We start from the raw sequence: 17,720 nt of genomic DNA, 5'->3' as shown, positions 1-17,720 counted from the left end.
CAGTTATCATCAGCAGTGGTTCTATTATAAGTGAGACACAACCCATCCATCTTGGGTCAGTTGTAGAGATATTACAGGAAGTATACTGAGTTCTGGGCACATTAGGGTTGCTGGTCCAGAAGACTTAGAGTGACCTGACCCAGGATTCAATCCATAGGTCATCCAGGATTTTGTTTAAATCTAAGGCAGTACAGATTTACACCACGAGCTAGTTGATACCCTTAAAAGTTAGAGTGAGATGATATTTGGGGCAATGGCACTGGCACTGCTAGAGGACTGGTGTGGGATAATGAATATGCATACACAGAAATCACTGCTCATTCTGGGGATACCAGTGGACTGTGATGAGGCTGAGATTCAGGAGGTTCTGCAGGATAATTTAAAGTCCCTGGGCAGGTATAGACTGCTTGGCAAAATATTTTGGAAGCAGGATAATACCAATGCTGTCTTGTCTGAGCTTATGGAGGAGCTTGATACTGCAATGATGCCCAGTGAGGAGCAGGGAAGGGGTGGTATCTGGAAAGTGGTCTTTAAGACCCCTAACCAGGACACTGCATTTCTTGAAAGACTAAACCTCTTTTTAGAAAAAGAGGGTCAGACATTAGCGGTTATGTTCTGAGCCCTTGGGCATGAGGGAGTGTCGACCACTACTGTCCCTATCACCAGAGTTACTGGCCAATTTGGTGGGACAAGCGTTTGCAGATGCACCTCAGCCTCTGCTACCCATGAGATACCGAAAACTGAGAATATTCTCCGGTAGAGCTGTTCCAGCCCCAGAGGAAGAGCCCTTTGAAATCTGGTTAGAACTGGCCACTGATATCATCAAAGAGTGGCAGTAGCGGAAGCAGAAAAGAAAAGGTGGTTAATGGAAAGCCTGCGTGGCCCTGCCCTGGACCTCATGCATATAGTGCAGGCAGACAATCAGTCCATAAGAGTAGAAGAGTGCTTGGAGGCATTTAAGCAAGTGTTTGGAAGTTGGAGAGCCGCAGGACTTCACAGGTTAGGTATCTGAAAATCTATCAGGAGGAGGGTGAGAAAGTCTCTGCCTATGTATTACATTGCGTACCATTCTTAGAAAAGTGCAGATCAGGTCCGTTTGGAACAAGTCATGGCGTGGGCGAGCCTTAGTGAAATACTGTGGTGCAGGCTTAGGGAGTTGAAAGATCAGGGACCACTTCCCAGCTTCCTTGAGTTAATGAAGGTAATACGGGAAGAAGAGGAGGAAGAAGCCTCTTTTGAACATGAGAATCTTGAAGATCCAGATGAGGTGGAAGGCTATGGCCCATGGGTTAACCAGGGCAACCCATAAGAACCAACTTGGAATAGGATTACAGTAGTGCAATGAGGGACACTTGCTTTACTAGACTAAGACCTTTTCAGTTTGGGGGTTGTTGTTGTTGTTGTTGTTGTTGTTTCCTTTAGTGCACTGGATGAAAATAAGATGTTCAGTCCGTCTTAACTCTTCTTTCAAAGAAAAATACCTGAGAGTTTCTTGAACTCTACATCAATATTAGATCCTAAGCTGAAAGGAATCTGAAACATGAGTACTAAAAATTTCCTTATAATATCCCATTGTTGTTGTTGTTAAGTGCCGTCAAGTCGGTTCCGACCCATAGCAACCCTGTACAAGGTTTCCGAGGGTGTAAATCTTTACGGGAGTAGAAAGCCTCATCTTTCTCCCGCGGAGCTGCTGGTAGTTTCCAACTGCTGACCTTCAGGTTCGCAGCCCGATTCGTAACCACTAAGCTACCAGAGCTCCTTAAATTGACATAAATAGAAGAAATCAGAGACATCAGAAAAAAAATTTTTTGGTAAAGTATGTGAAAAGATTTTCTTTTCTCCCATCAGCAAATTATTTCAGAATGTACCTAGCACTGTGAGGCACTTTACAAGGAGGTATAAGAGTCTTAAACCTACCAAACAAGGGCCATGCCCTCAGGGAGTTTACAGTCTAGTGGAAGTGGTCATCTAGACAGGTGAAAGTTAAATAACTATATATGTAAATAAGTTCAGAGCGCCAGTAACAGTGTTGTTGCCAAATGAATACTACCATCTCAGTCTTTAGGTTTCTTTCTTCTCGCCTTAACAAGCGTTGGTCCCAGGATGAGGCAGTATGTTAAGACAAGACATAGGTGACTCACCTAATCCCTGCTTCTACAAAGTCTACCACCTGAGTGACATCTTTCAAGAATGGGTAGAAATTTGAGGAAAGCAAACAGGAGAGTGAAAATGTGCAGGGCATGTTTGGATTTATTGAACACATTAGAGATGAAAGCTTTTAGTGGTGACAAAGGACAATGAGAGGAGAAAGGAAACTCACATTTATTGAGGGCCTACTATGTGCCAGGTGTTTTATGTATACCTCATTTAATGTGTACAGCAACCCTAGTAATGATCGCATTTTTGCTCTTTTGGAAAGAGAAAGAAACAAGCTCAGGTGGTTAAGTGGTCTTCTCAATGTCAAAATGCTAAGATGTAACAGAAGCTAAAACTATCTGACTCACATTAATCTGTTCTCCACCCTGCTAGAACTTTTAAAATTGTGTTCAGTACAGATAACGCCCCCCCCCACCACAAGTTCAGTTTTAAAAATGCATTTTTAATTATTTAAACGCATAGTGAATAAGCAGGTAGACTCAAATGTGTTTATAACCAAATATTGGCATTCATCATCAAGTTCACTTTATTTCCAAATTGACTAGTTTTTGAACAGACCTTAGAACAAAACTGCTTTTGTGCTATCTGAACACATATTCAAATTTTTTCTCATTGGTCATTGAGTAAAGAATTGTAGCATTACATGGGTATTTATATCAGGCTCAGTGTGTCTTGTCCTGTGAAATGTGCTCGTACATCTATATGACCATCATTCAGTTAAATGCCAGGGACAGTTCTAACATCTTTGCTGTATAGCATCATGATAACTTTCAGTGTACAAAAACCAAGTTATTTCTCTAAACATCAGTTTCTTCATATGAAAATGTATAGTGTTGTTAGATCAAATGACATCATGCTGTTAAAGCATTTAACATGACGTCTGGAACATAGAAAGCCCTCAGTAAGTTGACACTCATTATTTCATGATGCATATTGTCTATTCAGTGCATGCTTCCTTTATTGTTATAACAGGTGTGCAGTAAGAAGTAAATATATAATCTGTCAGTCAACTTGTGATAACATTGCATTAAAATCCATTTTAGCTCTTATTGTAAGTTAGAGTGCTTGTTGTCTTTTATATTTGTGATAAGTATTCATAATAGTTGTTGATTATTGTTAGTGACTTTGAAACAAGTATTTACTCTTTCTGTTTATGGATCATCTTAACTGAAGAATATCAGAAGAGATGTAAGAAACACATTGTTTTTTTTTAAAAGGTGTCATTTGAGATGATTAATCTTTCTAAGTCATATTTTTTCTCAGTACAGTTCAGCCAAAGTGATATAATTGTCCACCATTATATCCCAATTTCATGTGTTTTTTGACCATAAAAATGACCTCATTGTTCTCATATACTAAAAGTATATAAAGTAAATGTTATAAATGTGAAATTATAAAATAGATACATCCTAATAAAATACACAAAAAAAACCATCTTAATCCATCTTCCTCTCTTTTTGTAAAATATTTTTTTTCTATTTTCCTTTGTATTTTTCTTTTATTCCCCCAATAGTTCTTTTTTAACTAACTGTCATTTGTTCAGATACAAAAATAAGTGTATTTTAATATAGACTGATAATTTCTTCTTATGTACTTAATTTAAGTTGTGTATATATTTTGTGGTTTTAATTGCTTTCAATTGATTATTCTGTTAGATGAAGAAGGAATAAAATAGATATTGATAACTTATTTTAGTTATGATCTATTTTGCAGCTATAAGAATTAATGTAGCCCACAGCAATTTCATGTTTTTGGTCAAAATTCAATAAATATATATTTAATATAATCTATTTCACAAAACTCAAGATGAAGAGAAGGTAGTTATTTTACTTAAGTAGCCTATGACTTACTGAAAGATATACATAAGGAATACATATATTATTTGTCTTAGTGTTACATGCTAAAATAAATATAAGCATATTATATCATCAAAATCAGTAGGAAAGATGACTGCTACCCAGAGCAAATGGACCGATCATTTAATTCAGTCCTGAAGTACATTAATAAATTAACCAGATGAAGAGTAGAGAAAAGCATGCCATGCTATAGAAGCAGTATTTGCATGTGTTCCAATGTGAGAGTAGAATGACAAGATAATTTGTCTGAATAATAGTGAAGACACTTGGCTGAATAGAGGAAAGAAGAAAGATACTGACAAGAATGAGTATAGAAAGTTAAATGACAGCAAATATTAAAATATCAAATTCATACTAGGGCAGGCTTTAAGAATTAATAACATTGGTTTGGAATTTTTACTACAGGAACAATGAAATCTACTTGAATTGTGCATATGAGGTTATTTAAAATACTATTGCTTGGGTCAGGCACACCTCAGTCTTCAAGCTGACATTTTTGCACTTCAGTGTTTTAAAAGGGCTTGTGCAGCAGATTGGCCTAATGCAATACATCGTTTACAATGATGTAAATTTACTGGTACAGTTGTGAAGAATTTTGTTTTCTTTACATTGAGGTACAATTCATACGGAAGGCTGTTGTCTTTGATTTTCATCTTAAATCCTATTTTCTTCCATTAAGCAAGGTTTCATCATCTGCATATCTATAGGATATTAATAAGTCTTACTCCAATACCAATGCCATGTTCTTCTTCATATATCCAGTTTCTCAGATTGCATACTCAGCATACAGATTGAATAAATGTGGTGAGAGGTTAAACCCTGACACATAACTTTCTGATTTTAAGCCATTGATTATCCCCTTGTTGTGTTCTAGTGACTGCTTCTTACTCTATTTGCAGATTCTTCATGAACACAATTAACTGTCCTAGAGAGCCCATTCTTATCAATATTATCCATAGATTGTCAAATAGCCTTTACATAGTCTATAAAGTGTAAGTAAACATTGTTCTGGAATTTTGTTTTCAGTTAATATCCATCTGACATAAAAAATGTTATCACAGAGGTGGGGCTTGATGGTGGCCAGGATGGAGGTGTAGTGGGGTTTGTAATCAGCAATATAACAGAATACTAGGCAAAGCAGATTCAGGGCAGAGCTCCAAAACTCGGAAACACATAGATAGGAATATTTACAAGGTTTGAAGGCATATAGCTAGTGAAACTTGTAGCAAAAGTAAGAAATCAGGTACTTTTGAATCTGCTGGGCTTGACGGTCTGGAGCTGACAACTTGGGTGAGACCAAATGGAAAGACCAAGCAGGGGAGCAGAAAGACCACAGAAAAATGCAGCAGGAACCTCAGACCAAAGGTAGATAATACACTTTGTTGGTTTTGCATTGCTCTGATTATCTTTTTTGTTATCCATTCATTGGTCCCTACTGTTTGCACACCTCCATTCTGGGATGCATGAGTGAGTGGACAACACACACCAGGTGGTGGATTCCTCTGCCGAGCATGCACACAGATACTCTCATCCCAAGAGTGGCACTGAGCTGATTTGTGTTTTTTTTTTTTTTTTTTTTTTTTTTTGCTTTTGTTTTTGTAATGTGGAAAAGCCAGAACAAGGGGTGTGGAGAAGGAAAGTGAGTTTAAAAACCAAACAGGCCAACAATTTAATTAAATCCTGAGGTAGAGCATAACAATCATCAATGGCATCTTGAAATCTCCAGGCAACTTTGAAGACAAGAAGCTGAAAGAGGACATTAAAGTCATATTTATATTAGGCTACAAATATTTTTGTTTTCCTTCTCTCCCTCCTCTCCTTTTTCTGTGATTATAGACTACAGTATCCAATCTAGTTTTTTTTTTTTTTCCTCGTTGTTGTTGCTTTCTAGTTTTTTGTTTTGTTTTGTTTTTTTGCTGTTTTGCTATTTTATGCTCCCTGTTCTACCTTTGGGGGACATTTCTATTATTAGATTACCCAAGAAGAGACAGAAACTGTTACCATATAATCAAGCTACAATCACACTTTATAAAACACAAAAATCCAGAAAAGAACCAATACCAACTGCCATATGCCAGGGAGGCAGACAATACCTATGAAAGTTACTCTGAGTTCAGCAATAAGAAGAGTGAAAAGGGAAGCCCACAACCTGATCACGTCTACATAGAAGGAATCAGAAAGCATAAAAAATACCAAAACACATACTCAATTAAGCATCAAGGCCACAGATAAACACTAAACATGTCCAAGAAGCAAAAGCAGATGACCATATAGGCATATATTCACAAAAAAAGATAAAATGTCTGAGACAAATGACCCAGAGGTAGATCTGGAAGGAAGGCAGGCCTTGGAAATGCCTGAGAAAGAATTCAGAAAAAAATATTATAAAATGTTTCAAAACAAGTTATAATGGAGTTGAGAAAAATAAGAAAGAGGTCAGAAAGTGCTACAGGAACAATCAAATAAGATAGATACAACATTGGAAACAATTCAAAACCTACAGAAAGAGGTCCAAACTATCAATAATAGAATATCATAAATAGACAATACGCTGAAAGGTCAAAGGAGTAGAATAGAAGACATGGAAGGCAGAACCAGTGAGCTGGAAGACAAATCTCTCAATACCACTAAGATAGAAGAGCAAACAGAGAAAATGATAAAAAATATGAAGAAGGCCTAAGATTTATGTTGGACAACATGAAGAGGAATAACTTAAGAATTATTGGCATTCTAGAACAAGAAAAATCACACAAGTCCACAGAGGAAATAGTTGAAGTATTGCAGGAAGAAAATTTCTCTAATATCCTGAACACTGAAAAGATAAACATTGAAGAAGCTCAATGTACCCCAAGAAATCTAGACCCCAAAATAAAATCACTGAGACATATCATAATCAAGCTCTCCAAAATAAAAGATAAGGAGACACTTCTGAAAGCAGCTAGGGGAAACAGAAGTGTTACATACAAAGGCAAGCCAGTCAGATTAAGCTTGGCTCTCTCAGCAGAAACCATGCAAGCAAGAAGGCAATGTGGAGACAAATAAAAACCTGAAAGAAAAAAAACTACCAATCAAGAATCCTTTATCCAGCAAAGCTATCAATCAAATATGATGTAATGAAAACATTCCAGGGTAAACAGAAGCAAAGGGATTTTGCCAAAGCCAACCCTCTGCTACAAAACATCCTAAATGGAATCCTATGGACTGAGAACAAACAAGTACAGACAAAAACCAGAGATTGACATACGTGGCAGCACCTCCCAGAACTCAATCGACAGAAGGAAGAGTCGAGAATAGAACAAAACTATAAAAACAAACTCAGAGAATCTGGGCGGTCAGTCTATGATAAAAACAATTACAATATAAAGAAGGTAAACACATAGCAACAGAGATCCAAATGGTGAGAAGGTCAGGTAGATTACAAGATAAAATATACTATATTAAATGGAGGAAAAAGTTAATGGACTATATGGTAACGTCAAAGAAAATTAACACTTCACAACATACCAAGAAAATTAAAATCAAACAAGAACATGGAAACATTAAAACTATGAGGAAACTCACAAGAAAGAACGCAAAAAGCATGAACTCAGCAAAGGAAGACACACAGAACAAAGAAAGCAGCAATAGCACAAAAAAAAAAAAAAAAACATAATGGCAGTAATTAATCCATACCTATGGTGTGATACTGTGGGTTAATGAGCCATAATGCAAAGCCTGAATTGTAAGGTTGGCAATGCAAGCTCACCAGCTGCTCCTTAGAAACCCTATACAGGGTCACTAAGGGTCAGAATCGATTTGATGGCACTAAACAACAATAGATAATTACACTGACTATAGTGGATTAAATGCACCTGTTAAGAGACTGAGGATGCCAGAAAGAATATGAAAAAAGATTCTTCAATATACTGTCTGCAAGAGACACATCTCACAGACAGAGGCAAAAACAGATTAAAAGTCAAAGGATGGAAAAAAATATACCAAGCAAATTGCAACCAAAAATGAACAGGAGTGGCAGTATTAAATTCTGATAAAATAAACTTTAAGGCAAAATACAGCATAATAGATAAAGATGAACATTATCTCATGATGAAAGAGACAATTGAACAAGATGACATAAGCATAATAAATATCTATGCTCCCAATGAAAGAGCTCCAAAATTATAAAGCAAACTCTAATAGATTTGAAGAAAATAATAGCTGAATCTAAAATCATACTGCGTGATTTTAATACACCACTTTCAAAAATGGATAGAGCAACCAGAAAGAAACTTGACAAAGACACAGAAGAACTAAACAACACAATCAGCCAACTGGACCTCATAGATTTGTACAGAGCAATCAACCCAGCAACAGCACAATACACATTTTTTTTCAGTGCACATGGAATATTCACCGTAATAGACCATGTTTTAGGCCACAAAACAAATCTCTATAAAATACTACAAAATAAATCTCAAAATACTACAAAGTATTCTCTTAGACCAAAATGCTATCAAATTAGAAATCAACAATAGTAAGACCAAGAAATAAAGCCAAATACATGGAAACTGAATAACACCCTGATGAAAACTGACTGGGTAGCAGAAGAAATTAAATGTGAACTCACACAGTAACTAGAAATAAATGAGAATGAAAACACAACATACCAAAATCTTTGGGACACAGAGAAAATGGTGCTGAGAGGACACTTTATTGCAATAAATGCACACATCCAAAAAGAAGAAAGAACCAACATTAACACATTAACACATCATCTACAACATTTAGAAACAGACCAACAGAGGGAACCTACAGCCACCAAAAGAAAAGAAATAATAAAGATTAGAGCAAAAATAAATGAGATAGAAAACAGAAAAACTGTAGAAACAATCAACAGGACAAGAAGCTGGTTATTTGAAAGGATTAACAAAATTGACAGACCATTGGCAAACCTAGCAAAAGAAAAGAGGAAGGAGACACAAATAACATGCATTAGAAACCACATGGGCGATGTCACAATGGAACCAAAGGAAATCAAAAGGATAATAACAGAATACTATGAAGGGCTGTACTCCAAAAGATTTGAAAACTTAGAAGAGATGGATACATTTTTAGAAAAACACATCATACCTAAACTTACACAGAGTGAAGTAGAAAACTTGAACAGATCCATAACAAAAGAAGTTGTTTAGGCCATTAAAAAATTCCCAACCAAATGAAGTCCAGGTCCAGATGGCTTTACTGGGGAGTTCTATGAAACATTAAGGGAAGAGCTGTTACCAATTCTACTCAAATTATGCCAGAATATAGAAGAATCACCCTCCAGGTGATTTAAAAAGGAATTCTGTTAGTGTAGTGGTTACAAACTTTCCTGCAAACCTCAAGGTCAGCAGTTCGAAACTACCAGCTGTTCCACTGGAGAAAGATGACACTTTCTGCTCCTGTAAAGATTACAGCCTTGGAAACCATGTACAGGGTCACTATGAGTCAGAACCGACTCCACAGCACATAACAACAACAACAATAGAAGAGGATGGAAAACTTCCTAATATGTTTTGTGAAGCAAGCATAACCCTCATATCAAAACCAGGGAAGGACATCACTAAAAAAGAAAATTACAGAATATCCCTCATGAACATAGATGCAAAATTCTCAACAAAATCCTAGCCAACAGAATCCAACAGCACATCAAAAAAACATAATCCATCATGACCAAATGGAGTTCATATCAGAGATTCAAAGATGGTTCAACATTAGAAAAACAATGTAATCCATTATATAAATAAGAAAAAGAAAAGAACCACATGATCATATAGATGCAGAAAAGACATTTGACAGAATTCAACATCCGTTCCTGATTAAAGCACTCAACAAAGTAGGAATTGAAGTGACATTCCTCAGCATAATTAGGAGCATACATACAAAACCAACATTACCAATCTTATTCAATATTGTGCTGGAAGTCTTAGAAAAGAGTTATATGGCAACATAAGGAAATTAAAGAAATCCAAATTATCAAAGAGGAAGTAAAACTCTCTTTATTTGCAGATGATATAATCTTATACACAGAAAACCCCAAAGACTCAGTAAAAAGCTACTAAACCTCATTGGAAGATTCAGCAAAGTGGTAGGGTATAAGATCAACATACAAAAATCAGTTGGATTCCTTTATACTAATGATGACAGTGCTGAAAAGGCTATTAGGAAAGCAATACCATTTACAGTAGCCACCCAAAGGATAAAATATCTAGGAATAACAAACTTTGGTACATACACACAATAGAATATTATGCTACCTTGAAGAATAACAAGGAAGCTTCAAGCCACCATATAACACGGATGAACTTTGAGTACACTATGCTGAGTGAAGTGAGTCAGTCACAAAAGAAGAAATACTGCATAGGACCATTATTGTAAAAGCTTAATAAAAAGTACCCACACTAAAAGGGGGGGAAAAAAAAAGAAAATTGTTGGTTACTGGTGCGTAGGTGGTGGGGCGAGGAAAGAGGGCAAGGTAGCTCACAGGGTAGTGAATCAACACAGGATAGTTTGGGTACTGGTGGGGGTTGGAATACACAAGAAGGGGGAGGGGAATGGAAGAATAAGGCAGATAGGAGAACATTTAGGCAGGTTTGCATGGGCTAAATGGGACTGAGGTAAATAGTGATGTACGCTCACCCTTGGAACAATAGGGCTCTGGGATACAGGTTTGAATGGGTAAAAGAGGGGAAATAATGTTAAGATGCTTGGCTATCTTTTGAATTTTGGTTTCCCTTGCATATTATTGAACAATAGACACTTAAGGGGGAAAGAAAGGATTAGCCAGAAACACCATTATAGAAAGCTTGTGAGTCTATCTTCAGCTGACTGGAATATCTAAAATGGGGCTAGAACTTGTCCAGTGAAGGAGGCTTCCTGTGGAGCCTTTCCACTGCATAAGACCATAGGTGGAATCCTGATCTCCATCCAGAATATTCTGAGGTGGAAAATTTCCACTTGAAAAGATAAGCAGACCATTCCACCTAAAAAATAAAAAAATAATAATAAAATAAAAAAGTAAATAAAAAGTCTGTCTTTAAAAAAAAAAAAAAAAAAGACAAGTAGACCAGCCTGGAGTGGCTAGAAGAACAGAAGATATTTCTTGAAAGAAAGACCAACAGGAAAAAATCAAAAACAAAAAAGGCAGTGTGATTGATTACTACAAGAACAAGCAAGTTGTTCACCCAGGTGCCATCAAGGCAAGCAGTTGGGTCCCCTCACGGCAACCCCCTTCTAAGACTAAGACTCAATGGGAATACACAAGTAGGCATATTGGTCTACTGATATGGGGAAGTGGGGGGAAAACAGCAATGAAGTTGTAAGTCTGAACATGTTCAATAGACTCCTGTCAACCTGAGTTGAGACCTGGTAGGCCAGCAGTATGGTGAGACTGGGGGACTCCTGGTCTGAGAGACAAGGCCACAGAGGACTAGTGTGGAAAGTGAAGCATTCAGCTGATATGAAGTGAGAGGAGATGTACAAAAACTTCCATACTTGCAGATAGTAACCACTTAACCTGGCTTCAATGGCTGGATGATCAGAACTACACTAAAGGAAGAAAGGAGAGGAAAAAAAGAGTAATCTGCTACAATTTGATGAACTTGACCTATACTTATGGAATTAGTAGCTCAAAAGAGGGAATGAATCTTTACATCAAGGATCATTCCCAACCCCTCTGTACACAGGGTTGACAGGGATGGGCAACTTGGACATTGGCTACTCAAAATGGTGGTGGTGGGGGGTGCTACAAAGGCAAGAAGTGACTGGCTTACAAGCTTTCAAGAGGGAGCCTATTTCCAGAGGATTTGGGGGAAGGTAGAATCTCTACTGAGTGGATTCCAAGCTGTCTGGATGGGACTGGTGAAAGGAGATGGAGATAAGACTGCTGCAGTTCAGTAGTAAATAATTGTTATCAGGACAGATTGTAGATGTTGCAAAAGTAAAGATATGCGTTTTGTAACAAAGGAGTGGAGTGGTTGATCTTGCAGTCCAGGAGGAGAGGTCCCAGGGACCATCAAGGGAGAAGAAAAGAAAAGTTGAAAAATACAAGGAAAGAGAAACAAAGAAATAAAACAAAACAACAAAAATCCATCAGATTTCTCTGTAATAAACTTTCATAACATTATAAACTAACAAAAATGTAAGTTTTCTTCCCAAAATAATGTTGATTTACATATTTCAGACCTGTTAGAAGACTCATGAGAGAAGAGCGGAATGTGGGACCCTATCTAGAGAAACAGTGATGTCAGAGATCAAGGCAGAAAATATGAAGTGGAGAGATGGAGCGGCTGGGGACTCTGATCTCCTGGAGGGAGAGGGGCTCTGTGCTGATGGTTGGTGGGGAAGGCTTGCAGGCTGTACCCTTTGGTTGTTTGAATGGTTATATATTCCTGAGTGCTTTGGTGTACATTCCACCCTCTCACCCCACAAAAAACCACCACCAACAACAAAAAACAAAACAAAAACAAAACAAAACAAAAAAACAACCAGAGGGAATGGAAGCAAATGCTGTTAAATGATGATGTATGGAGGGGATTGTAATCATTGCAATGAAAGGATGAATGTAAAGCTGATGTACTCCCATGTAAACTATCACTCAATTCACAATTTAAAAAAAGATAAAGTAAAGTAGTAAAGTGTATCCTTCTTTGAGTCATTACTTTCTGAAATAAGTCCTTCTATAAAACTTTAATAAATATGTGAAAATGTGGAATCATCACTCTAAAAAACTGTATGCCAGTGTTATATTTTGTTGACTGTTTCTAATTTTGACTCAAAATAGAAATCATAAATCTTCTTTTGTATTAATCTTAAAACTACACAGATTTTAAAAGTACTAATTTTTAAAAAGTACAATTTTTCCCAACTATACATCCATATGGAAAGATTTCAGTTCTCCTGTACTAAAAGCTGGACTTAAAAAAAAAAATAGTATTGTATGTTTAATATAATCATTTTTAATCAGTAGTGGTTTCAGTTTCAGCAAGACCTCTAATTAGTCTTTGAATTCCTCCTTTTTCTGCAGGATCTTTTGATTTTGCAAAACTTTGCTTATGTGCAAGCTGCTTGGGGTATACTTTCTTATAAAGATTGTCTGCAGTAAAGTCATCTATCTGAGTCTTTTTGGTTACATCCATCTGTAGTTGCCTTTCTATAATTTCTAGCAGTGGATTCTTTCAGCTAGAATAAAGTATCCGCTCTTTTATACTGCTCATGACTCAGGCATTGAATAAATAAACACTATGGACCCCAAATAATCTCTTTCGTGGGAATGCTTATACAGAAAGAAATGATAACGTGCTGAATTCTTGGGAATCCTCTTTGGAAAATCTTTCAGTTCTGTATTTGTAGTGTTGGCCAAAATTAAAATTTCATTCTTTATGTCTATTTCTAACTGCACATAGTTGAGCTGTTTGATGCTTTTTTTTTTTTTTTTTTAACTGTTTTATTATGAACTGTGTGATAGTTTACATGGGAGAACATAAGCTTTACATTCATCCTATTGTATATCGTTACATTGCCATGGTTACAACCCCTCCATGCATCATCAACCAACCAAAGGGTACACCCTGCAAGCCCCTTGTCATCAGCCCACAGCCCCTCTCCCTCTCTGGGTCTAGAGTTCCCAGCCGCACCATCTCTTCACGTCATTTTCTCTGCCTCCATCTCTGGCATCGCTGTTTCTCTGGGTAGGGTCCCGCACTCTGCTCTTGTCCCTTGATGATCCCAGGGGCCTCAGTTACTGGCATGAAAAGTCAACCACTTCCTTCCTTTTGCTACAAAACATCTACCTTTACATTTTCAACCCTCACACTCAGTCCTGATATTAATTATTAACTATTATACCACCCGTCTCCTTTCATCAGTCCCACCCAGATAGATTGGATATTACTCAGTGAAGATTCTACCTTTTTACATGCCCTCTGGATTTAGGTTCCCTCTTGAAAGCTTGTAAACCAGTTATTTCTTGCCTTTGTAGCCCCAGTTCCACCCCATTTTGGGTAGCCAATGTCCAAATTGTCCATCCCTGTCTACTTTGTGTATGGAGGGGATAGGAATGATCCTTTCTGTAAAGATTAGTTCCCTCTTTTGAGCTACTGCATCCATAGGTGTAGGTCAAGTTCATCAAATTGTATCAGATTACTCTTTTTTTCCTCTTCTTTCTACTTCTAGTTAAGCTCTGATCCTCTAGCCATTGAAGCAAGGTCAAGTGGGTTGTTGCTTAATTTGTCCAAAACCTAAAAAACTTCGCAAGAAATAGGAAATGCAACTCCTTGTAGTGTCTGATGCTTAGTGTCCATACTCATATCAGTTTGAATCTCATTTATTTTAATTTGTCGTAATTCTTCCTCAACTGCAAAAAGTGGGGCAGGAGAAGACTGTTATACCAATTTTTTATTTATTTATTTTTATCCACGTAGTGATACATCTTCCTTTACTGCTCCAAATACTTCATCCTTAATATGGCCCCCTCCAAACTTTGAAAAGTTGCTCTTGTGGCTGCACACATCATTTTTTGAGGAACATAGGAATGATCTGGAGACCATGCAATGAATATCCATTCATATCTCTGAGAGTTCTGAGAATCTAACCTGAATAATATATAGCAGGGCTGTTTGTCCTCCAGGAACGGGAGAAAAGCGGCATCAAAATACTTCTCCCATGAAGCAGAAAGTTGACTACATGATCCAATCACAAGTTGCTCATTTTCAATAGATATATTCAGAAGTCTGTATTTTTCATTCCTTGCTCTGGCAAAGACATGTCTTTAAGATCTTCACTAGCTTTCATAAAAGGAGAAACTGGGATGTGGGGGAGTGGTGGAGGGCACGCCCCTTCAACCTGCCACTTTGGAAACCCAATAACCTTCGTTCCTCTGAATTCTGGGTCTGTCTGCAATGTGCAGCATTCAGTTCTGGGCTAGGATGGGCAGAGGTCGGGAATGCGGGGAAACGGTAGAGACACGTAGAAGTCCTGTAAAGATTATAGCCTCAGAGACCCTATATTGAGTGGCTATAAGTTGGAATCGACTTAATGGTAGTGGGATAATAGTGTTTTAAAACCTTCAATTGTAGGTTGTTGTTAACAGTGGTAGAGTTGGACACTAACTCATGGTGACAAATGTACTGCAGAAAATGACGCATCCACATTTTGGATCATCTCCATGATCGCTGTGAATAAGCCGTTCTGATTCACAGCGTTTTCATTAGCTGATTTTTGGTAAAACAGTGCCAGGCCTTTTTTTTTCACCGGAGTCCATCTTTGTAAGTTCTGCTGAACTCCGTTTATCATCACAGCATCAGTCAGGGTACCCTTTCACTAACATAGTATGAAGTGTACCAACCTGGAATTGAACCATGGTCTCTCTCATGGAAGGTAAAATTTCTAACTCTGAAAAACCACGTCCCCCAAATCCTGAGTTGTTGGTGTTGTTGCTGTTAAGTGCCGTGGAGTCAATTCTGACCCATAACAACCCTGTATAGGGTTTCCAAGGAGCAGTTTGGTGAGCTTGAACCACCAATCTTGCAGTTCAACGACTTTGCAGTGTGTACTAATATCTACATAGTTTTGAGATATCATCTTTTAATTTCGTTTTAGCTACCCATCTTGTTGTGAGTGCTAATGTTGGTGTTGGTATTGCTTGTTGTTGTTGTTAAGTGCCGTCGAGTTGATTCCGACCCATAGCAACCCTGTACAGGGTTTCCGAGGCTGTAAATCTTTACGGGAGCAAAACGCCTCATCTTTCTCCCGCAGAGCGGCTGGTAGTTTCGAACTGCTGGCCTTAAGGTTCACAGCCGGATTCGTAACCACTATGCTACCAGAACTCCTTGTTGGTATTGCTAGGTGTCATTAAATCAGTTTTGACTCATAGTGAGTCTGTAACAGAATGGGACCTATTTTTGAGCCCTCATCATAATAGTTGCTATGTTTGAGCCCATTTTTGTAGCAATTATTTCAACACATCGCATTGAAATTCTTCTTTCTTTGTTATTGTTTAAACTACTTTATCAAACATGATTTACTTATAAAATCATTTCCAAACTTGTGAAAGGAAATTTTAATTAGCTTTGGGCAAAGAAGCATAAACTCATATACTTGCTTAAATGATAATAATATTTAGAGGTATACTGTCAATTGAAATTTCCTAAGATTTTCTGAACTAGTATTATGTATTCATTTATGATTATTGTTGTTGGTAGTATTAAGTGCTGTTGAGTCATTTCCAACTCATAGTGACCCTGCACAAGGTTTCTGAGGAGTGACTGATGAGTTTAAATCACTGACCTTTTGGCTTAAACCAACCTGTAGTCCAGTGCTTATCCTATAGTAGTACCACACCAGGATTGTGTAGTTATTATTCATGTGTGAATCTCAAGGTCAGCAGTTTGAAACTACCAACTGTTCCTCAGGAGAAAAATGAGGCTTTCTGCTCACATAAAGGTTAACAGCCTTGGAATCCCTGTACAGGTTTGGATATGAGTCAGAACCAACTCTAAGGCACATAACAGCAACAGTAACAACAACATTCATGTGAGGAATTACAGTCATACATTGATAGTGAACTTCTAGTAAAGTCATAAGACAATGTGTAATGAGAGAGATCATTGCTGATGTCAAATAAATCTTGGTGGAAAGTGTAGAATACCAGAAAAATGTTTACCTATGCTTTATTGATTTCTTGAAGGCATTTGACTGTGTGGACCATAACAAATTATGAATACCATTACAACAATTGGGAATTCCTTAACACTTAATTGTGCTCATGTAGAATCTATATGTTGATAAAGAACCAGGTTTTTTTTGTTTTTGTTTTTCGCCAAAACAAGGGATACTACATGGTTTGAAATTGGAAAAGACGGGTACCAGAGTTGTATCCTTTCACTATAATTTTTCAATTTATATGCTGAACAAATAATATGGAAATCTGAACTGTTGGAAGTAAAAGGCCACATTAGGATTGGAGAAATACTCATTAACAAGTTGTAATATGTAGATGACACAAACTTGTTTTCAGAAAATGGAGACAATTTGAAGCTCTTACTGATGTAGGTTTAAAACTATAGACTTCTATATGGATTGCACCTCAAAATGAAGAAAATAAAAATCCTCACAACTTGTGCAATAAGCAACTTCATGGTAAGTGGAGAAAAAAATTGAAGCTGTCAAGATATCTTCTTGGATCCACAATCAATGCTCATGGAAGAAGTAATCAAGAAATCAAGTAGCATCTTGCATTAGGCAAATCTGTTGTAAAAGACCTTTGAAAATTAAAAAAAAACTAAAGACGTCACTTCACAACTTTGATAAATAACTTGGAATTTTAAACACTTCAAATTCATGTGAAAATGAAATGAACCAAAGAAAAATGGACACATTTGAATTATGGCGTTGGCCAAGAATATTGAATATATCATGGACTTCCAAAGGACCCTAAAATGCAATCTTAAAATAAGTGCAGCCAGATTGTTCCTTAGAAGTAAGGATTGAGAGACTGTCTTATGTACTTTGGAAACATTCTTAAAAGCAATGCACCAGCTTCTCGGATTACTTGCTCAGCATATAGGTGGAATAAGTATGGTGAAAGAATATATCCCTGTCACACACCTTTCTTACTTTTAAACCATTCAGTGTTCCCATGTTCTGTTCGAACAATTAACTGCCTCTTGGCCCATGTACAGATTCCTCATG

General features: G+C 37.2%; 2 pseudogenes; one reads left to right on the top strand and one right to left on the bottom strand.

The window, feature by feature from the left end:
* Positions 1-253: 253 nt before the first annotated feature.
* LOC102825143 lies at positions 254-1,309 on the top strand (annotated as a pseudogene).
* An 11,679-nt stretch (positions 1,310-12,988) lies between these two features.
* Positions 12,989-15,323, bottom strand: LOC102824764 (annotated as a pseudogene).
* Between the last annotated feature and the right edge of the window lie 2,397 nt (positions 15,324-17,720).

This window comes from Chrysochloris asiatica, unplaced genomic scaffold, assembly GCF_000296735.1.
Source record: "Chrysochloris asiatica unplaced genomic scaffold, ChrAsi1.0 scaffold00153, whole genome shotgun sequence".
Taxonomy (NCBI): domain Eukaryota; kingdom Metazoa; phylum Chordata; class Mammalia; order Afrosoricida; family Chrysochloridae; genus Chrysochloris; species Chrysochloris asiatica.
The sequence above is the reverse complement of the archived record's forward strand: the minus strand, read 5'-3'. Positions and strand labels throughout refer to the sequence as shown.